This window comes from Microcaecilia unicolor, chromosome 4, assembly GCF_901765095.1.
Source record: "Microcaecilia unicolor chromosome 4, aMicUni1.1, whole genome shotgun sequence".
Taxonomy (NCBI): domain Eukaryota; kingdom Metazoa; phylum Chordata; class Amphibia; order Gymnophiona; family Siphonopidae; genus Microcaecilia; species Microcaecilia unicolor.
This window is the reverse complement of record NC_044034.1, coordinates 236,310,640-236,334,753: the sequence shown is the minus strand read 5'-3', so window position 1 is coordinate 236,334,753 and position 24,114 is coordinate 236,310,640.

Here is a 24,114-nt window from a genome sequence, read left to right as displayed (position 1 = left end):
ATTATAGAATTGGCGCTCTGCATGCGACATCATTGCGCCTAACTGAATTGTCTCATAGTATCAGGCTGTTCTGTTAGATTGTTGGATAATTTTTTTTAAATACATGGATAGAGAAGTTACATGTTCCTCGGCAGCTGGTGAAGGTACAGATTTGAATATTGAACTGTTAGTTTCTAGATAGCTTCATTTTTATTTAGTACCTTGTAAAATCAGATATTTTTGTGATAGATTACTTAGACATTTCTTCTTATAAGGAAATTTTACTACACTACGGTCAGTTAAGTGTCATTCAGCTATAGTTACCTTCTAAACCAGGTCCTTCAGTGTACTTAGAATGAAATAAAAAGTTGATTTTTCTTGTGTGGGTTCCAAAACACATTGTTTCAAAAATCAGTAATGTATCCAGAAATTTTATCTCTGAGCCCATTCCCAGACGGTACATATCAGTAACTTGAGAAAGCTTATGAGATGCATACTTTATAGAATAGAGATCATACATATGCATTTAGATCACCCCTGTGTCAATTAAAATGTATTCATGGATTATGTTTTCATTGTGTAAATATCCTGTCACAGAGATGAAACGATTTAAAGTGATGTATCCATTAAAATAGGACATCCTGCCTAGCAACAGACTCCAGGAAAAGTTTAGTATATCAGGAAATTCACTGCAACAGAGTTCATTTACAGGGTCCCAGTAAAAAAAACTTCTTTTTAGATGAAAAAAAAACATAAAAAGAATCCTTTATCTCATTTATCTATCAGCTATAGCTATTAGACTTTAGCACGCCTTGCACAATCCAGAAAAGTAATACTGCTCTTATATAACAAAAGGCATTGAACATTCTTATGATGTTATTAATATTAGTGCTAGCATAGATTTTGAATATTATTTTACTGAAACATTCCCTTGTAACTGAAAACATCTATTTTTCTTCTTTTATACAGTAATATATTTTCCCTTGAGAAAATTTGGCCCAGCGACCAGATATAGTTACACATTAATTCTTCAGAAGTTTCTTGAAACTGTAGGAAACAGGTGAAAAAACAAAATGCTGTGAACTTTTGACTTGTGCACAGTCCATTTGAATGAAGCTAGTTTTGAGGTCACACTTCACTCAATGTTAACTTTCAAGAAAGGACTACATGCCAGAAAGGACTCATGGGACCTTCTTCCTCTTGGCTCTTTGATGGTTTCATTTTGTTGCTTAGGACTTTTTTTTTTATAGCATAGACAAGGGCTTCCTGCTTGTGCCGACCCTTTTCCAACCCTACTGAATTCTTCTGGAAACTTTATGGCAAAACACCTTTCTTACATTAAATGCTGAGGCACTAGTGAAATAATGGTTACTTTGAAATCAAGAGGTTATGGTCTCCTCTCAGCAGCTATTCACTAAGAATCTCTGAAGTGTACTGGTTTGGGAAAACAAACATTATAGTAACTAGTGCCATGCTGGTATTTTTGAGGGCTGCATCAGATTATTTACATCAATGTGAAGAGCTGTATATCATGGAATAAAAGAAAAGATTATGTCATTACTATTTTTTAAATGTTCTGATTTAAAAAAAAATATTTTCTTAACCTATTTGCTGCTCAGCTGTTCCCTGCTGGTGGTTTGTCCACTACTGGAGGGGGGTGAGTCAGAAACTAGAACCAGCCGCATAGTATCATTGGGTAATTCAGTTCCATCACACTTATTTCTGTTGCATTTAGATGTTGCTTGGGTACATTATCTTTCAAACAGTTAATTTCAGTATGCAGAACAGGTATTTTAAAATTAATCAGTAGAGCGAGAGAGAGAGATGACAATTGATCTGACAACCCCCCCCCCCAGATAAAACACCTTTTGTCCACAAATATATTTAGGTCATCCATGTGCCTACTTGGATGCCCAAGTCGCCCATGTAACAGTAGTCATTTCACTTTATCTGGTGATTGTGCTAGCTGAAAATCTGGTCTTTAGTGTGAAAAGTTACCTGGTTGATTGATGCTGATCCTACAGTCTTAACATGGGTAGGAGGGAAAGATGATAGTACTGCATATAGCTGTAAAAAAAAAGTTATTTTTAAAAGTTTGTCCTATTTAAATTAAATAGTCTAGGAGCTAAGGGGGTATGTCTATAAGGGGGGCATATACTTCACCCACTCTGGGGTATCTTGGGGCCCCTTTTACCAAGCTGTGGCAAAAGAGGCCTGTGCTGGTGTCAGCATGTGTTTTTGATGCGTTCCGAGGCCCCCTTTTACCGCAGTGGATAAAAGGCAGGTCTTTTTTTTAAAGAAATGGCTGCAATTTCTGGGGGGGAGCCCTTACTGCCATCCCATTAAAGTGACAGTAAGGGTTCCTGAGCTAACCCAACAGTAACCGGGCTGTGCACGGCACTGCCTGATTACCACCGGCACTACAAAAATAAATATATTTTTGTAGCGCTAGATTTGATGGCACACTGGGGGTGGGTGGGAAGTACCACTGGGCTGCTGCGGTAGCCTGACGGTACTTTCTTTTTAGTGAGTGGTAATCCTGCGTTGGGCTTACCACCCCTTTTTAAAAGGGGCCCTTAATCATTTACATGCTGATGTGTCAACATATGTACAAAAACTAACCCTTTACAGAATAACACCTAGTTGAAAAGTATGCACCATGACATTATAGTGCGTACTTGTGTGCACAGCTGTATTTTCTGTATCTCTGTTTGTATGTTTATATGTAGACAGTATGACTCCTGATGCAGGCGCACTGGTGCCAAAACATGGCCTCGTGTTGAGTCCTTTTACCATTTTGCATGGAATCCTAATACAGTTGGCATCAATAATAAAGATCATTAAACTTTATTCACTTTTAAGTGTGTCCTCTGCATCATTTTGGAAGATCATTCATCCATCCCTACTTTTCTTTGTCTCCCAGTTCTAAAACACTTCAATTTATGTACATATGTGACAAATATTGGTGCAGACATGTGGGGTGTACACAGAGTGTTGTTGGAAATGTGACACAGTATAAATTACAGATGAATGGGACACAAAGTAGTGTCAGAAGCAAATGTTCCCTCTTATCTCTAAATCCGAGTTTACAACACTCAAATAATAACAGAACTAACTCCACAGCAAGAGTATTATAAAAAATAGAGTACTTATTTATTTACAATAGCAACAAAAATAATATGAAAAGAAGGCAAGAATAAAGATAATGACATCATAGAAACATTTAAGAGTAAATGTACATTACCCTAGACAGGCTTATAATTCTGCCACCCATTCCCATAGCACTATTCAGAACTACATGGCGAACATACAACCTGAGTAAATAGTGCAGACACCCAACAGATGGCAGAGTGTTCTTTAGATGGTCAGTCAGGCACAAAGCAAGGGCTGCCCAGATGAAATGCAAAACAGCCCTTTGTCCTAGTTTACAGTCCTTTTTATAGAGAAAAGGCCAGTTCCAGATGATGTGATGATGTAGCTCTTAGCTTGGTATGGACCCCACATGTTCCTTGCAACATGCTTGTTCATTTCAGATTGTTGTGACTTCAGGAACTGCAATGCTGTCTCACCAGCACCTCAATGTAGGACGCTTGAACCATGAAGTCAGTGTTTTCAGAAACTAAGGTGCTTTCCTAGGGTGTAAATGTGCCACAAAGTCTGGACAACAGGTCTGGGACTTCCAAATATGGATTCAGGAAATCAAAACATTACATCACATGCATGATGAAACAGAGGCATTCTGACGGAACAGTGCTTTGTCTCAGTAAACGTTGTTGTATTCTGTTTCTCCAGCCATTATGTCTGCTCAGTCACCAAAGGGATTTCCAGTGGTCCTTGGCTGATCTGCACACACACACACACACTCTAGCCTTAGCAGTGAAAGATGAAGTTAGCCAAAGTCTGTATTTTAAAGTCAGGTTGGTAATGCTGGAAGGTGCCATATATTTGTGCCATAAATTCTATATACCTTTGCTGTATGGTGGCATATAGTGCTGTATATAGTGCTTATGCAGGGGCCCTTTGCCCCTACAGACTTATCCCTGCCCTTTAGCTGGTGTAAATGTACATGCGAACCATTTACGCTAGCATTTTATAATGAAAAGTAGGCGCCTACTTTCTGTTACAAAATAGTGCCTAAGTAGATATCATCTTACCCCGCTTATCCTAGGCACCCAGTTATAGTTCATGAATTCACATTTATTTGATGTACCACAAGGAATTAAGATACATATCTTTATAAAACTACCCTCTATGTTCTTAGTTTTCGATATTACAACATGCAGGTTAATGGTATGTTTTATTTATCATGCACCTACGAATATTGAATGTTTATTTATTATTATTATACCACTTATTTTGGGAGCATCCTAATTTATTACTTTAAGGCTTTTTAATATACAAGTAAAATTGATTTCTGACAAGTTATTCTAGGGGGTGCGATATTCAGCCAGCGGCAATCAGCATTTTGCTGACCGCCGCTTGCATTATACCTGGAAATTCAATGCAAGGCAAAGGGGTAGGGAAACCCGTATTATTGAAACAGGATGGGCGTCCATCTTTTGTTTCAATAATATGGTCAAGGACGCCCAAATCGCGAAATTTAGGTTGACCTTAGAGATGGTCGTCCCTGATTTGCGGCGATAATGGAAACCGAGGACGCCCATCTCAGAAACGACCAAATCCAACCATGGGAGGAGCCAGCATTCGTAGTGCACTGTTCCCCCTGACATGCCAAGACACCAACCGGGCACCCTAGGGGGGCACTGCAGTGGACTTCATAAATTACTCCCAGGAACATAGCTCCCTTACCTTGTGTGCTGAGCCCCCCAACCCCCCCAAAACCCACTCCCCACAAGGGGGGCACCTACATGTGGGTACAGTGGGTTTGTGGTGGGTTTTGAAGGGCTCACATTTACCACCACAAGTGTAACAGGTAGGGGGGGATGGGCCTGGGTCCGCCTGCCTGAAGTGCATGCATCCACTAAAACTGCTCCAGGGACCTGCGTACTGCTGTCATGGAGCTGGGTACGATATTTGAGGCTGGCATAGAGGCTGGAAAAATATTTTTTTTAAATTTGTTTTGAGGGTGGGAGGGGGTTAGTGACCTCTGGGGGAGTAAGGGGAGGTCACCCCCAATTCCATCCGATGGTCATCTGGTCATTTAGGGCACATTTTTATGCTTATTCGTAAGAAAAAAAGGACCAGGTAAAGTCGTCCAAGTGTTCATCAGGGACGCCCTTCTTTTTTCTATTATTGGTCAAGGACGCCCATGTATTAGGCACGCCCCAGTCCCGTCTTCACTACACCTCCGACACCCCCCCCCCCCCCCCCGTGAACTTTGGTCATCCCCGCGATGGAAAGCAGTTGAGGATGCCCAAAATCGGCTTTCAATTATGACAATTTGGGCGACCCTGTGAGAAGGACGCCCATCTTGCAATTTGTGTCGGAAGATGGGCGCCCTTCTCTTTTGAAAATAAGCCTGATAGCCAGTTACATGCGATATTCAGCACTTAACAGGCTGTGGCTTACCGCATAAAGTCATTTATACAGTCCTGTTTATTCTGTTCACCTGGCTTGTTAAATGCTGAATATGAGTGTTTAACCAGCCAAGTGCCGACTCCACCCCAGAACACCCCCAAAATAGTCAGTTTTTAGTTCAGTGCTAACCAGTTAAGTGCCACTGAAAATTAGTGGTTAGCCCTAAACAGTTTATTTAACCAACCAGGATCTGTTTCTGGCCAGTTAAATTGCTTTGGATATCGACCCCACGGTTTTAAAAAAATAATATTATGAAGTTACACGGTTATATACAATACTGCAATTCTATAACTAGGTATCTCTATTTTGGTGGCCCGAGGATGTGTAGTGACAGCCTATTCTATAATGGCTTTTAGGAACCCAGATTCCATTATAGAATGCCAGGGTAAACCAGTATCAGAGTGCCTTATAATTATGTGCCCATGGCAGGGCCGCCAAGAGACAAAGTAGGGCCCGGGGCAGGCCCCCCCACCCCCCGTCACTTACTGTATCTGCTCTTTCCCTCGGTCTGTCTCTCTCCTGCTCCTGTGTGCTGGGACCCAGGTTATCACGTTAATGCAACTCTAACACCACAGGTCCTTCTTCCTATCGCGTCCCCTCCCACCTATGCAGAAACAGGAAGTATTTCTTACAGGAAGAGGCGGGACAAGGCAGGAAGAAGGACCTGTGGTAGCAGAGCATAGTTAATGCATTAACGAAATAACCTGAGTACTGGCACACAAGAGAAGAAGAGAGACAGATCAAGGAGCAGAACCTTCTGACTGTGTGCCTGCCTGCCTGCCTGCCACCAGAAGCCTTGCCAGTGACGGGCGCCCCTTGGCACCAAAACAATCCTCATCTAATAAAAATCACTGTAATGTAATTATCCGCTGCACTCGCAATAATAATAAACAAATTGGAGGCTAAAGTCTCAACAGACTCCATTCTTTTAGGCACACAGACATTAAATTCAAGGAACTTTTGCTGTCATCATAGGCAAAAAACCTCCATCAACTATTTAACTTTTACAGTCCATGTAATGAAATGCAAAAAACCTATCTTTTCAGGATGCCCAGCATGTTCACACTATCCACAGCCGATTATGGCTAAAGTTTTGGAACTTCCTCAGGGTCCGTGGCAGGTATCACTGTTAAAAACAAGAAATACAACTTATAATAACAGTGAAAATCCATGTGACAATCAATGCTTCACTTCACTCTTATGGCTATCTGGTTCGAGTCTTCAGTGGGTACTCTAACACAAATGGTGCCTTCTTATATAGACTAACGTCAGACGCCGGCACCACAGTTATATCAGCCATAGACATGGTGTTACTGGAAGTGCCTAATGAGACAGGGAATTGTGTAACTTTCAGTATTTTGTAAGTTCCGCATGTAAGTGGGAGCTCTATCCATTGCCTGTGCCTGTTCCACCCATGTATGGAACAACCTTGCATTTACGTGCTGTGGCATTTAGGTGCCCTGCTATCACTTTTATGGGTACGTGCACACTTATGTGTGTCAAATACTGTAAATTTAATGCACGCAAGAGTGGCTGCCCAGTTAAAAAATTGCCCTTCACATGACTTCTCCGACATATTTGAAAGGTCATACCCTGGATTTAGTGTTCATGTCAGCGGTGGCTGCTAGGCTCTGAGACTGTTGCCAGAGTGGAGGTGTAGCCTAATGGTTACTGCAGCGGGCTTTGATCCTGGCAACTTGGGTTCAATTCCCACTGCAGCTCCTTGTGACCTTGGACAAGTCACTTAACTCTTCCATTGTCCCAGGTACAAAAAAACTTCAAGGGACAGAGCAAGTAGCTGTATATAATGTGTACAGCGCTGTGTACGTCTAGTAGCACTATACAAATGATTAGTAGAAGTAGTAATACTATTAATCAGTATCATGGTTTGGTCAGAACATCATTTGGTTTTGTGTTCATTGGTGCAAGTGTAATTATCAAAGACAGTTGCATCTCATATTATTGATTTTGGAATACGTTATCTATGTAAAGATTTTTGCAAGTTTTGGATGTGGAAGCTCTTAAGTGTTACATTTAGTAAACAATTGATAGACAATGGTATACAGCTATATTTTGCTGTCCTGAGAGAAATTCAAATTTCCTCCTTGGTTTAATACAGAATTGGTAGACTTGAAGTTGCAATCAGATAAAGTTAAATATAGGACCCAGTTGTGAGCTTATAATAATAGGATCAAAGAAGGGAAGGAAAATTAATTTTTGTTCTAAAATAATGGCCATAGGTAACCAGTACAGGATTTTATTCTCAATGGTTAAAGGTCTGTAATCATGTGTCAGTACTCCTTTATTTAATTCCCATGTTCTTATTCCTCTCGTAGCACAAAATTTTGCCTTACTTTGAAATAAAGATTGTACATACATAAAAGCAGCTTGATATATAAAAAAATGATCCCCCAAGGTTTCAGAGGAAACTTCTGGATCAATGAATAAATTAAATTCTCTTTTTCTTCTCTTTGCAGCTGATGTTGAGTAAACATTACATGTTATCAAGCCGTGATGGGCGTTTTACAGATCCCTATACTGGTTGCCTAATTAAAAAAAAAAAAACATGGTGAGTCCTACAAATTGTGCAAAAAAGGAAGTGATTAATACTTTATTACAGACAGGCCTGTTTCCTGATAGACTTAAGGAGGTTGTAGTTGGTCCATTATTAAAAGAAAATATAACTTGACCTTGGATGTGCCTGCTAATTATAGACCTGTATCTACGCTCCCATTTTCAGGGAAACTGATTGCGTGAGCAGCAATTTGAAGTATTTGTGGAAGATTATCTCCTGTTTTGGTGTCCTCTATGAATAACTTGAGCTTGGATAGAGGGTCTGATGCCCTTCTAATCTCCCTAGATCTGCCCACAGCTTTTGATTTAGTTAATCATTATTTGTTGATTCAGTATTTAGAGTCTTTTGAAGTTACAGAAACTGCTTGTAATTGGGGGGTTTTCTTGAATTTGAGAACTTATAGGTTTGCAGTAAGCCTGCTATCCTACAGAGCACTTGACTTAGTCACAAATCCTCAACTGGAACAATGTAGGCAGATAAAGACCATATGGCCTATCCAGTCTGCCCATCCATGCCAACTACTCTCCCTATCACTCCTTTAGAAATCCTATGTATTTGTCCTAAATACTGTTGAATTCAGATACTGTTGTCGTCTCCATCACTTCTCATTCCACAACTTAACCATCCTTTTCATGAAGTATTTCCTCAGTTTACTTCTGAGTCTTATCTCCTTTCACCTTCATCCTATGCCCCCTTGTTCCAGAGCTTCTTTCAGTTGAAAGAAACTGGCATCATCTGCATTTATGTCACATAGATATTTAAATGTCTCTATCATTTCTCCCCTATTCCGCCTTTCTTCCAAAGTATACATATTGAGATTTTTAAATCTGTCCCCATACGCTTTATAATGAAGACCATTCACAATTTTAGTAGCCTTCCTCTGGACAGACTCCGTCCTGTTTATTTCTTTTTAAAGGTGCAGTCTCCAGAATTATAAACAATATTCTAAATGAGGTTGCATCAGATTCTTATACAAGGGTATCATCACTTCCTATGCTCCCAAGCATCCTTCTAGCTTTCACCGTTGTCTTTTCCACCTGTTTGGCCTCCTTAAGATCATCACATATGATCACACCCAAGTCACACTCCTCTTTGGCGAACAAATGTCACTTCTTCCCATTCGACCAGTTTCTAACCCAGTCAGTCACTTTAGATGTTAAAGGTTTTGGTGAAATCTAAATACACTGCATCAAGGCTCTCTCTAGTCACTCAGTCAAAGAAATTAAATGTCTGACAAAACCTATCTTTAGTAAAACCATGTTGCCTCAGAGCCTATAATCCAGTGGATTTCAGAAACTTCATTATCTTCTATTTATGCAGTGTTAATTTACACACCACTGAGGTCAGAATACTTAGTTCCAAACCTTCTCCTTACTTCCACTTTTGTGGAGAGTTAGGGCATCCCGATAGAGAGGTTGCAACAAAGGCAAAAGCAATTTAGGAGCCTTTAAGGGAAAAGCAGAGTAAAGATGGCAAACTATTGCTGCCAACTTATAAGCATCTTGTAGACACAAACAAAATTATCTCTATGCAAATACTAGAAACTTAAAAAATAAGATGGGAGAATTAAAATATATAGAATTAAATGAAAAAATAGATATAATAGGCATCTCAGAGACCTAGTGGAAGAAAGATAACCAGTGGGGCACTGTGTTATCTGGGTACAAATTAGATCACAATGATAGGGTGGTTCAAATTGGAGGGGAGGTGGCACTATATATTAAAGAAGGAACTGAATCAAACAGACTAAAAATTCAGCAGGAAACAGTAACATGGAATCCTTATAGATATAAATTCCATTTATGAAAGGAAAGAGAATACTGATGGGGCTGTACTATCCTCCACAAGGCTAGAACGTACAGATAAATAATGAATTGTTAGCAGAAATTAGGGAAACTAGAAAATATGACAACATTACAATAATGACTGCTTTCAATTACCTTGCATCCCTAAAGGCTAAATAGCTAATTCTGCTTAGATTCATTTTGTGCGGATTAGAGACAAAGATGAACCACCAATTCACAAAATAAAGTGAACAGAACACCAATGCATTAAATCAAGCCATCAACTCAACATGTTTGCCTTCTGCCGCCGTCTGCTGGTTTCATTATATACAGGAGTTCTGTGCCTGCAAATAAGCACAGACAGAGAAAACAAAACCACACTGAACATGTACAAGATTTCTGCATTTAAGGCAGTCTCTTTTATAATCTCTGCCTATCAGAATCCTCAAGTGCAGTATGACATAGAGTCTGGTTTTCTCACTGTTGTTCCTCCAATCAGTACTCGGGGAAACAGAATAAAATAAGGCTTTGTCTGCATAGTTCACAAATCTCATCACAAGTACGCCATATTCTTAGCCAAGGCCCTCAAAAGATTATATAAGGCATCCGCCAAAAACGAAGCACCCATTTCCAGTTTCACTATGTCCTGGAGTAAGACCCTCTGATCCATCAGTGGAGAATCCAAAATCCACTCTGCCCAGTAAAAATATTCTCTAGCCACCAAACTGACACAGACTGAAGCCTGAAACATCAGCGCTGCCGCTAATAGAACAAAACTACCCTGTAAGAGGGTCTTGATTCTCTGGTCCTGCGGATCCTTAAGAGTGGCACCATCATCCACTGGGATGGTAGTCTTCTTAGTGATCGCTCCCTCCAGATCATTCACTGTAGGTGGCTGCAGGGAATCCCTATCCTCCTCTGGAATGGGGTACAACTTTCCCATGGACTTACCCGACACGGCAAATATGACGATTTCCACTCTGCCAAAATCGTATCCCGGATATCCTGGTTCATAGGAAAAGTCTTAGAGGAACTCCGGATACCCTCCACCAGTGGATCCACTGCCTTGGCCACTGCCTGACCAGCCACATTCTCCTCCTCAAAATGGAGCACAGTGGAGACCTGAGCTATCAGCGGTGGCAACTCTTCTCTATGGATGTTGGGGTCCTCTCCAGAAAGGTGGAGGGGGACTATGGAGGGGTCCCCCTCCCTTTCCAGATCCCCCACCAGAGAGGAATCCTTCTCCATCTCCAAAATATCCTCCTCTAAGAGGTCTTGGTTGAACATCAGGATAGGGAGGCTAAGGTGGGGTGGGAAGGATTTGGAGTGCACTATGCTTTAGCAACTTTTTGAGGGTGGGCTACTCAAATCTTTTCCTTAATTACAGTGTGAATTTGGACTTCCCATAATGAATTTATAATCATAAATGGGTTAGACAGTTTTTGAGTTTGAAAGGTGAGGGGCATGGGTATATTCTAGACTGTTGACTGGGTGGGGGGAGCTATGGGTACTGCATAAGGGGGCTAGGAGGTTAATCTCTTCTTTGTATTCACTATTAATATCTCAGGGATTTCAGAAGTTACCATATATGCTTGCTTGGGAGGCAGATCTAGGGGTTGCCCTCTCTGACTCTCAGAAGTCCAAAATTCTTTTGAGACCCCATAAATTCTCAGTCTCTGCTGCTATTAAAGAGCTAACTTGAAAATTCTGATGCGGTGGCATTTAACGCTCGTACACCTATAGAAGCTGTCCCCTCTTTTATGTCAGCTGACTGTTGGAGGGGGTGTGGGTCGAGAGATACATTTTTCCATCAGTGGTGGGAATGCCCAGTGGCTCAAAAGTATTGGAAAAGATGTGTTGCAAGAGCTGCACAAAATCTTTGGGGTGTCTCTTGCACTGGATCCTATTAGTTGCTTGTTGGCAATGGGGGAGGGGAGCTTTTCCTTCTATACATGTTCAAGTATCTTTGGGTTGAGTTGTAGCTCGCCGCCTAATGGCTAGGCACTGGAAGAATCCTATGCTTCCTCCTATTGTAGTTTGGAGGTCTTATGCACGTCATATGGTCCTTATGGAAACACTTACTGCTCTTAGGGTGAATAGGCAACCACAATTCCACTCTTTGTGGGAGAATTTGCAAGCTTATCTTGCAAGCTATTAATTGAGATATGGGGATTCGGGGGGGGGGGGGGAGGTGGGTAGAGTGATGGGTGGGTGTGAGAAGGGGAGGGGTTTCTGATCTTGTTTTGTTTATTTAGGGAGCTGGTGGTGTATTTAAGTGATCTGGGTCTTGCATTGTTCAATTGCTCTTTAGATGCTGTTTCTTTCTAAAAATTAATAAACATGTTAATTAAAAAATATCCTGCTTGAGTTCAAGCACTGAGGTAGTTGTTTTTAGTCTATTCTTATGACTGTCTTCCACCTTGGACAATTGAGCTTTAATCAAATACTCATCTATTTGATCTTCATGACTGAAAAGATCCAATTTGTATAATTCTGTGTAATAATATACAAATATATGTTTGATCTCTCCTTCTGTGGCCCTCATTGTATTATTTGAATAATCTGCATGACATATATTTAGGCCATTCAATACTAATATTCTATCAGTCTTCTCACATTTGATGGTAATATTTGTTAGCATCCTTCGTCATTAATGCATTTATTTCCACTCTCAAAGATATCACTCAGTTTAAATGTTGTCATCTAAGAAAGTCATATGTTTCCTTTTTGCTTGTGCTAGAGAGGCCTTTAAAGTCTTTAACTTTTTGTTCCTATTCCCCAGTCCCCAGTTTAATCAGCTTTCCCCTCTGAACTTCTTCAAGGGCTTTTCAGAAAGTCAAAATCTGTATTTCTTGGGTATAGTTATTATTCATTATTATCAGCATTAATGCCACCTTTACTTTCTTGACAAAAGGCCTTATTCATTAAAAATGAGGTATTCATCCAGTGGTGTGCTGGTAAATTTTTGGCTTTCTCCGTGGTCCACCTCTGTGCACCCCCCCCCCCCCCCAAATTGCAGAGCTGGCTATACCCAGGGAGAGAGCCTGGGGGGGCAATGCATTACTCTCTCTGGGAAAAATGTTTTAAATGCTCCCAAGTTCCAATCTTATTCATGTTTAATGTGGGATAAAATGCCGTAAATAAGTAGAAACTCTGAACATTGAGCACCTGATCCTCATAACATGATGTCTGTTTTAGAAGCCTTTTACCAGGAGAAAAAAAAAATCTCTGCACCAATAACAGGGTTAGGTGTCCCTATAACCAGCCCCTCCACTCTGATTACGATTTATAGCAAATTACTACTCTACCTATGGAAAGTTATTCCCTTATTATACTTCCTCTGTGTACATCCCTATGCACAAGCCGGCTGCATTTTAAAAAATTTAATTTTTAATGTTTTTTTTACAGTATCCTCCCCACCCACCTACCTATTACAGACCTCCTCTCTGCTTCCCTGAGCCGAAGGGTCCCACTCCCAGTGCATACCTGAAGGCAGCGTCCCTGGTGGTCTAGTGGATTCTTTGGGGCAGGAAAGATCCCCCCTCTTTCCTGCCCGCTGCTGGCACTGACCCTCCTTCTGCCGCATCTTCTTTAAAATGGCTGCTGAGGCTCATAAGGGCGGCCTCGCAAGACTTCAGTGAAGCATTGGTTTCATCAATTAGTGTAGTAATTAGTTCTAAATTTTAAATCATAGTGTCATTTTGAGTGGCTGCTTATAGGGACTCCTGGTAATTGTACAGAGATGTTTTTACTACATAAAGGGTCACAAAAACAAACATCATGTTATGAGAATCAGGTGCTTAACAATCAGACTTACTATTTATAAGTACAATTTAAAAAAAACATTAATTAGTTTGAAATCTGGGAGAATTTAACATCTTTTTTCCTGTGCCTACATCAAAAGAAAAAGATGACATGTGGGAACTTGCTCCTTTTGTGTTGTGGATCGCAGTGGTATATTATAAAATGCACTTGCCTTTTTTATTACTACTATTTCACAGAGAGGTATTGAATAATAAGGGAAGGGCTTCCTTCATGCAGAAGTTATATTGAGTCAGTCTAAATGTGCCAACATTGTGCAGTTCAGAATGCTATTAGCTGCCAAGTTCATACAAAGTTAATTATGTTCAATAGAAAATAAATCTGTTGGCTCAGGCTGCTTGCTATGTGAATATTCCATCACTGTTTCATTCTTGCTACTTAGTATTACAAATTAAGGGCATTTGCTTTAAACTTTGTTTTAATTCATTTATCCAGGTCTTACATGCACATGGTTTTGCTTTTTAACCCAAAGGTGAATCTTAAGGGTGATTGAACAATTAGGTATAAACTGTGAATAGGTGTTATAAATAGCCCCCAGATAACCTGAGAACCTATACCAAAAATAGGACTCATTAAATCAGATTGATGGAGCAAGGCTTAATTAATTTATTGTTCAAAAATCAAAAATACATCCTTGCACCTTATTACCTTTAGATTGTAAGCTCTCTTGAGCAGGGACTGTCCTTCCCCTTGTCTAAACTTGTACAGCACTGCGTAACCCTGGCAGCGCTATAGAAATGCTAAGTAGTAGTAGTATTCAGCGGGATGGTGATGGCACAGGGAAAGCAAGCTTGGTCCAGTAAAGACTATCTCAAATTAACCTGTTCCTTAGCTGGGCTCTAATATTACCATAATGAACATGCAACCATGCTATGCTTTTGTGGTTATGTTCCACTAATAAGATAAATAATTAACTGGCTTTCTTGAAAGGATTATATAACCTTTGGATGCAGGACTAGGAACAAAAACATATTTATTCAATATCACAATTCCTCATGCATAGCCACAAAACAACTTTTTAGGATGGATAGGTGGGAACAGGAACTTGAAGAGAAGGCTTCCGGGGTAGACCGAAGGCAGCGTGTATACGTCGCTACCGCTGCCAGGAGCACAGAAAGGCTGAAGAAGACTGCTGCCTGCGCTGGAGGGAGGGAGGAAGAGAGGGGTTAAATGGAGTCACGATCCTGGACCTCGCGGGGGGGGGGGGGGGGCAGCGGAGGGAAGATGGATGGGACTGGGAGGGGTGGGGAACAGAGGGAAGGAGCAAGAGATGGATGGGACTGGGAGGGGTGGGGGTGAGGAGCAGAGGGAAGGAGCAAGAGATGGATGGGACTGGGAGGGGTGGGGAGCAGAGGGAAGGAGCAAGAGATGGATGGGACTGGGAGAGGAGGTGAGCAGAGGGAAGGAGCAGGAGATGGATGGGACTGGGAGGGGTGGGGAGCAGAGGGAAGGAGCAGGAGATGGATGGGACTGGGAGAGGAGGTGAGCAGAGGGAAGGAGCAGGAGATAGATGGGACTGGGAGGGGTGGAGAGCAGAGGGAAGGAGCAGGAGATGGATGGGACTGGGAGAGGAGGTGAGCAGAGGGAAGGAGCAGGAGATGGATGGGACTGGGAGGGGTGGGGAACAGAGGGAAGGAGCAGGAGATGGATGGGACTGGGAGGGGTGGGGAACAGAGGGAAGGAGCAGGAGATGGATGGGACAGGGCAAGGAGGTGAGCAGAGGGAAAGAGCAGGAGGATGGATGGGACTGGGAGAGGAGGTGAGCAGAGGGAAAGAGCAGGAGATGGATGGGATTGGGAGGGGTGGGGAGCAGAGGGAAGGAGCAGGAGATGGATGGGACTGGGAGAGGAGGTGAGCAGAGGGAAGGAGCAGGAGATGGATGGGACTGGGAGGGGTGGAGAGCAGAGGGAAGGAGCAGGAGATGGATGGGACTGGGAGAGGAGGTGAGCAGAGGGAAGGAGCAGGAGATGGATGGGACTGGGAGGGGTGGGGAGCAGAGGGAAGGAGCAAGAGATGGATGGGACTGGGAGAGGAGGTGAGCAGAGGGAAAGAGCAGGAGATGGATGGGACTGGGAGGGGTGGAAAGCAGAGGGAAGGAGCAGGAGATGGATGGGACTGGGAGAGGAGGTGAGCAGAGGGAAGGAGCAGGAGATGGATGGGACTGGGAGGGGTGGGGAGCAGAGGGAAGGAGCAGGAGATGGATGGGACTGGGCAAGGAGGTGAGCAGAGGGAAAGAGCAGGAGGATGGATGGGACTGGGAGAGGAGTGAGCAGAGGGAAAGAGCAGGAGATGGATGGGATTGGGAGGGGTGGGGAGCAGAGGGAAGGAGAAGGAGATGGATGGGACTGGGAGAGGAGGTGAGCAGAGGGAAGGAGCAGGAGATGGATGGGACTGGGAGGGGTGGAGAGCAGAGGGAAGGAGCAGGAGATGGATGGGACTGGGAGAGGAGGTGAGCAGAGGGAAGGAGCAGGAGATGGATGGGACTGGGAGGGGTGGGGAGCAGAGGGAAGGAGCAAGAGATGGATAGGACTGGGCAAGGAGGTGAGCAGAGGGAAGGAGCAAGAGATGGATGGGACTGGGAGAGGAGGTGAGCAGAGGGAAAGAGCAGGAGATGGATGGGACTGGGAGGGGTGGGGAGCAGAGGGAAGGAGCAGGAGATGGATGGGACTAGGAGGGGTGGGGAGCAGAGGGAAGGAGCAGGAGATGGATGGGACTGGGAGGGGTGGGGAACAGAGGGAAGGAGCAGGAGATGGATGGGACTGGGAGGGGTGGGGAGCAGAGGGAATGAGCAAGAGATGGATGGGACTGGGCGAGGAGGTGAGCAGAGGGAAGGAGCAGGAGATGGATGGGACTGGGAGGGGTGGGGAGCAGAGGGAAGGAGCAGGAGATGGATGGGACTGGGAGAGGAGGCGAGCAGAGGGAAGGAGCAGGAGATGGGTGGGACTGGGAGGGGTGGGGAGCAGAGCAGAGGGAAGGAGCAGGAGATGGATGGGACTGGGAGAGGAGGTGAGCAGAGGGAAAGAGCAGGAGATGGATGGGATTGGGAGGGGTGGGGAGCAGAGGGAAGGAGCAGGAGATGGATGGGACTGGGAGAGGAGGTGAGCAGAGGGAAAGAGCAGGAGATGGATGGGATTGGGAGGGGTGGGGAGCAGAGGGAAGGAGCAGGAGATGGATGGGACTGGGAGAGGAGGTGAGCAGAGGGAAGGAGCAGGAGATGGATGGGACTGGGAGGGGTGGAGAGCAGAGGGAAGGAGCAGGAGATGGATGGGACTGGGAGAGGAGGTGAGCAGAGGGAAGGAGCAGGAGATGGATGGGACTGGGAGGGGTGGGGAACAGAGGGAAGGAGCAGGAGATGGATGGGACTGGGAGGGGTGGGGAGCAGAGGGAATGAGCAAGAGATGGATGGGACTGGGCGAGGAGGTGAGCAGAGGGAAGGAGCAGGAGATGGATGGGACTGGGAGGGGTGGGGAGCAGAGGGAAGGAGCAGGAGATGGATGGGACTGGGAGAGGAGGCGAGCAGAGGGAAGGAGCAGGAGATGGGTGGGACTGGGAGGGGTGGGGAGCAGAGGGAAGGAGCAGGAGATGGATGGGACTGGGAGAGGAGGTGAGCAGAGGGAAGGAGCAGGAGATGGATGGGACTGGGAGGGGTGGGGAGCAGAGGGAAGCCTACTGGAAAGATGACACTGCATAAAACAGAAGACACTGGGACCAAAGCGAATAGAAAAACTAAATGATCAGACAACAAAGGTAGAAAAAAGTATTTTATTCAGAATTTATTAATTGAAATATGTCAGCTTTTTGAAATGTGCATCTGTGATATTTTGCCTTTTCTGGTATTGCTGCATGCTGAGTCTGACTTCTTGAAGGAAGGAAGGAAGGAAGGAAGGGAGAAAGAGATGGCTTGATATCTCATACATAATCATTATGGTTATTCCCCAAAAAAGCCAGCTCTTTTTCCCTTCCTTCCTCCATATTAGCATATCATTTGCATATATACATATATGCAAATAAATATGCTAATATGCCCCGCCCCATCCTTTGCCCCCCCCCCCCCCAAATGAAACTGTCAAACTACGCCTATGCGTTTGCAGACGGGCATGCCAAGGCCCCGTCAACCAAAGAAATACATTTCCTGAGCCGCTCCCTTCCTTCTTGCGCTGCTTCTTTAATGCAGAAGTTGGCAGTGTGCCTCCAGCCATCGACTCCAGGATTCCCCGAGTATGCTCAGTTCTTACACAAACTGAGCATATGAAAGAAGTCCCGGCATCAGCGGCTGGAGGCATGCCACTGACTTCTGCATTAAAGAAGCAGCGCAAGGAGGAAGGGAGCGGCTCAGGAACTGTATTTCTTTGGCTGGCATGGCTTCGGCATCCTAACAGCCTTTTAACGGGATGCTGCAGGTCTGGAAGGGGCCCGAGCTGAAAGTGGGAGGGGGCCCATGCCCGCAAGCCCCACTCTGTGGCTATGCCACTGTTTGAGGCTTCTACTATTTGTAAATGTCTAATGTCTGTAACAGAAGGGAGATAAAATATTGTGATGGACACTGAAAGAGTATTGATTGTATTTATGTATTAGGAATTATTTACTGCCATTTTGAAGAAATTCACACAAGGTGGTGTAGGCAATAGACAATTACAGCAGTGAAAATATTCAAACAACAGTACATAGCCTGCATAGTATGCTGTATATAGTGTCAACACAATACACAGTAAAACATTTTAACAGATAGCAGAGGTGGAACATGTGGAGGGGCATTTTCGATATCAGTCTAAATCTGACTTTGGACATTTTTCAAGAAACATCCAAAATCTGAATAAGAAAGAAGGTCATTTTCAAAAAAGAAAAACATCTATCTTTTTTTTCATAAATACTGTTTAAGACAAGGTTTTGTGGTTTAGACATTTTGTTTTTTGGTCCATTAAAAAAAAAAAAAGTCCAAGTGCAAAATGCACAAAATCAAGCCATTTGGGATGTAGGAGGAACCAGCATTTTTAGTACACTGGTCCCCCCGACATCCCAGGAAAGCAATAGGTCACCCTAGGGGGTACTGCAGTAGACTTCATAAAATGCTGCCAGGTACACATCTCACCATTACTCCCTAAACCCACCTAAAACCCACTACCCCCAACAGGTACACCACTACCATAGCCTTAAGGGTGAAGGGGGCACCTATATGTGGGTATAGAGGGTTTCTGGTGAGTTTTGGAGGTCTCACAATTTCCTCCACAAGTGCAACAGGAGGTATGGCCTGGGTCCACCTGTCTACAGTGCACTGCACCCACCACTAGACTACTCCACGGACCTGCATGCTGCTCTAATGCACCTGAGTATAACATCTGAGGCTGGCAAGTAATGTTTTTAATTACATTTTTGGGGAATGGGTTTGGGGGAGTAAGGGGAGCTCATTCCAGGTTCCCTCCAGTGGTCATCTGGTCATTTAGGGCATCTTTTTGTGCCTTATTCATTATAAAAACAGGTCTAGCTCAAAACATCTTAGTCCTGGACGGTTTTGTTTTGTTCCATTATGGCTGAAAAATGTCCAAGTGTTAGGAACACCCAGATCTCATCCTTAACACACCCCTGACATGCCCCTTGTGCAGGGCTGTGCCAAGGGTCTCTGGCGCCCCCCTGCAGACTATCAGTTGCCCCCCCCCCCCCCCCCGTGTGGCACAAGATGCAAAGGAAGTAGGAGCTGAAAGATGGAGTGCATCTTTGTGGGATTGCTGAACAAATAAAGGGTTTACAACCACTTAGCTTTTCGTGCTTTCATGTTCATGAAATTAGTAATTAAATCTTTGATATCTAACTGGGCACATATATCATTCTCAATAGCAATCATGGCAAGGCTTATAAGCTTTTCTTGCAAAATACTTGATCGCAAATAATTTTTTATGATTTTTAACCGTGAAAATGATCGCTAGCACTGATTCTAAAGTTTAGCAATTTCATTAAAGCAAAATGTATTTTCACATATCACAAACTCTTTACTCTTCCTATCCAAGGAGAATGTTTTATATAAAAACAAACACAAAAAAAAGCAATCAGATGTTCACTTACCAGCTATTCAACACTAAACAGTCAGCTAAACTTCTTTGAAACTACTGTTGGAACCATCAGCCAATGAAATGGCTTTTAGCTCTAGCTATCTCAGGTTACCTGATAATTATGCACACATCATTGCAGTCATCATGCCCTCCTCTCGGTGTACATGCTCAGAAAAACTTTGAACCACTTACAGATTTTAACAATTACACTATTTTTTATTTCTCCCCAGTCTCACTTGCACACCTCCCTCCAAACCTGTTCTCTTTAATTTGAATGTTGTTCAAGCTCACCCTGACTGAGGAGTTCTTCCCACACCAAAGACATATATAGCACTGGTTGTATTCTTTCAAACAACTTCAGCAGAGCCTGCCTGCCTCAGTGAGCACTGCTACGTGAAGAGGGGAAGGCAGGGGAGAGAGGAGAATCACAACTTCAAGTAAAAGATTTTGCAACTGAGCGGACCTCAGGCGCCCCCCTGCAGTGCTTACCTCGCTTACCGTGTTGGCACGGCCCTGCCCTTGTGATCTGAACGCACTTCTGATGGACTTCATAGATAAATGCCTAAAAATTGGTTTTCAAAATATCAATTTAGATGTTTTTGTGAGAAAAACATCCAAATGCAGATTTATGCCACTTTTTGGACGCTTTTCTCTTTTGAAAATGAGATCCATAGACAGCTAGGAAATGAGTAACAGGAATTAGAAAATAAGAAGACTTAATGTAAAGAAAGCTGCACTTGAAGTCAGAAAGATGCATGAACATGCTCTCAGCTAGGGTAGAAGTTGATTAGCAAGTCCTGCTACAGTATATTTTATTACTTATTTGTTGCATTTGTATCCCACATTTTCCCACCTATTTGCAGGCTCAATGTGGCTTACATATAACCGTAAAGGCATTCACCAATTCCGGTATGATCAAATACGGATAGTGACAGGTAAAATAAGGTTCATATGTGAAGAATCGTAGAGAGGAAGAGTTATTTTATGTCCATTGCGAGCTATAGTTTCCAAGAGAGGATGAGTTATGTTTAATCCGAGCCTTGGTTTCGTTGTGTTGCAAGGTTTAGGCATTTATGTTGGGTCAGGGTATACCTTGTTGAACAGGTTCGTTTTGAGTGATTTCTGGAAGTTTCGATGGTCATACGTTGTTTTCACGGCTGTTGGTAATGCGTTCTATAGTTGTGTGCTTATATAGGAAAAGCTGGATGCATAGGTTAATTTGTATTTGAGTCCTTTGCAGCTTGGGTAGTGGAGATTTAAATATGTTTGTGATGATCCTGTTGTGTTCCTGGTTGGTAGATCTATGAGGTCTGTCATGTATCCTGGGGCATTACCGTAGATAATTTTATGAACTAGGGTGCAGATTTTGAAAGCAATACGTTCTTTGATTGGGAGCCAGTGAAGTTTTTCTCAGAGGGGTTTGGCGCTTTTGAATTGCGTTTTTCAAAAAATAAGTCTGGCTGCCGTGTTTTGGGCAGTCTGAAGTTTCTTTATGATTTGTTCTTTACATCCCGCATAAATTCCGTTGCAGTAATCTACGTGGCTTAGTACCATTGATTGTATCATGTTGCGAAATGTTTCCCTCAGGAAGTATGGTTTCAAGCATTTAAGTTTCCACATTGAGTGGAACATTTTCTTTGTTGTTGATTTTGCTGAATCTGCTCCAGCTGAATATATGTGTACAGTTATATGGACAAAGTTGTCTGGGAAACTTTAGACCTGTTCTTTATCTGGTAAAAATAAAACAATGCACTGTGGGAACACTCTGAGTGCTGCCTAATTTTGGGAAGATAAATTTTGTCTGTCACAATTTTGGCAAACTAGAGAACATTTACAATATTAAGGTCTGTCCAGCTAACTGCAAAAATTAGGAAAAGAAACCTTTTAATATTCAGTATGGGCCTCTATGTTGCTACAGTGTTATTAGCAAAGCTGGAGAGAAAAAAAGCCTAAGAAATGGAGAAGATACACAGTCTCTAGGCAATACTGCCAGTATTGCTACTGACATCCAGTGGTTAGAAGAGAGAACTAAAGGTTTTTATTGAAACTGCTGATTTACCTGGAGCAGAGATGTACATTACTTTTACTGATTATGGGGTCCTTTTACTAAGTTGCAGTAAAAAGTGGCCTGCAGTAGTGTAGGCATGTATATTGAGCCAGTTTTTACTGTGTCTGCGAAAAAAATGGCTTTTTAAAAATGGGACAGGAAAAGGGTATGCAGCAAAACTGAAACCGGCCTGCATACAAAACAGGCCTGAACCCTTAACGCCACCCACTGATCTAGCAGTAAGGGGTCATGCACTACACGCGTAGTGACCAGTCAGCGCTTGCCAACTGCCGATTACAGCCCTAAAAGACATGCGTGTGAGGAAATAAATCATCCAGGTATTATGGGCGTGCACCAAATCTAAAATTACCACCACAAGGTGCAATAGCCTGGCAGAAGCCGCGATTACGTGCTCACTGCATGTGCATAGTGCCTAATGCACATTTATAAAAGGGCCCCTATTTGATTATATCTTATCCTATATAATAATTCTCACCTCCAACGTTCTGTACTGCCTGGGACCGTGGCTCCCTCGGAGGTGGTGGTCAGGAAGGATCCGTAGATCAGTCTGACACATCACTGCTGCATTATGACGTGGTCCCAGGCAACACAGAACATTGGAGGTGAGAAGTTAGTGCTGCTGAAGGAAAATGTCGCTCGAGTGAGTCCAACATAATGGCGCCGCAAACACCCCCTCCCCCCTTGTCGTTCCAGGACCCCCCATTCATCCACTATGTCGTTTCAGGACCCCCCTCCCACTCCACCCCTCTCTGGCCCTCCCCTTTGTAACAGCCGTCTGCTTAAAAGTTTTACTTCCTGCACGCAGGGACACCGCTTCACACAGCCTCTTCTTTCGCTTCTGTTTCAGCTATTTCTGTGGTCTCTCACACACACTCTCTCTCTCTCTCACACTCACTGTGTCTCACATATGCACGCGCACACACTGTCATTCTGACACACACACACTCGCACCCAGTCTCACTCTCTCTCTGTCACACACACTCTCTCAAACATACACACTATGAGGAAAATCTTGCTAGCGCCCATTTCATTTGAGTCAGAAATGGGTCTTTTTTACTAGTTTTTAAATAATTGTTACATATGTACTCAATGGGCCTGATCGTCAAAGGACATATGTTCCTAACTTTGAAAATTGTGCTGCTAAATTTAGGAGAGGGTGGCAACAGTAGCGGATTTTGGGCAGGGAAAAAGATTGAGCTTAGCACTAATTTTCAGTACTAGCTCATAAATTAGGTCCATAAATCTAGTCGAATGAATGGCAGGCCTAAATGGCAGCTCCTAAATTAAGATGAATTTTCAGATGAAAATTAGGCACAAATTTAGGAGCCCAACTTTTATTTATTTATTTATTATAACTATTTGACATAGCACTCGTCTTGTTCAGGTCTAAGCAATTAAAAAAAAAAAAAACAAGCTTGTTCGGTATTATAATCTTGTCTGTAATCCATTGGATTTCAAAAACTTTACTTTTCTCTGTTTTAACAGCGTTTTCATTAATTTACTTACCACAGAAGTCAGACTTAACAGATTGTAAAGTGCTTGAATAAAATAAACACTACTAATCAGTGCATAAGCCCTGTAGTCCTAATATGGGTTTGGAATCATAGACTGGCCTCATAAAGATCTTCAAAAATTGGATGGAAGAACAAAAAAATTCATCTATGCCTACCAGGTAACTATAAAAACATCTGTATGCTGAAATTGTAAACCCCAAGAGCTGAAGGCAGTATAGGTCTTAGAAACAGATTCTATAAATGGCTCAGAACATTTGGCACTCAATGCTATTCTATAAAGGGCGCTTCGGGATGAGCAAGCTTTATAGAATAACGCTGGGCACCGCATTAGGCACTCAACTTTAGGCATGAGGACTTATGCCAGCTGAAATCTGGTGTAAATCCTGGCGCACAAATTGGGCATGGACCTCCATTATTCTGTAAAACTATATGCATCTTTTGTGAATGTCCCTGACCTGCCCCTGTCCCTCCCATGGCCAAGCCACCTTTTGAGTTGAGCGTGATCCAATTTAGGTGCCCACTGGTACATAATAGCACTTAGCCAGATCAGCACCCAAATTGTAATTAGTGCCAATTTAGTGCTCGTTAGCACCAATATTTCAATTATTGGAGCCCATTAACTAATTATTTTGGGTGACCTTTATAGAATCTGGAGGATAGAGTTGGCATCATAGGCCTACAAACCTACTTAACTGCATCAATAATGCCAAATATACAGAAAAACTGATGTACAAAAGCAAATGGCTACAGTCAGGCTCCATTCTTAAATTCAGACAAGTGTCTGGGCAAA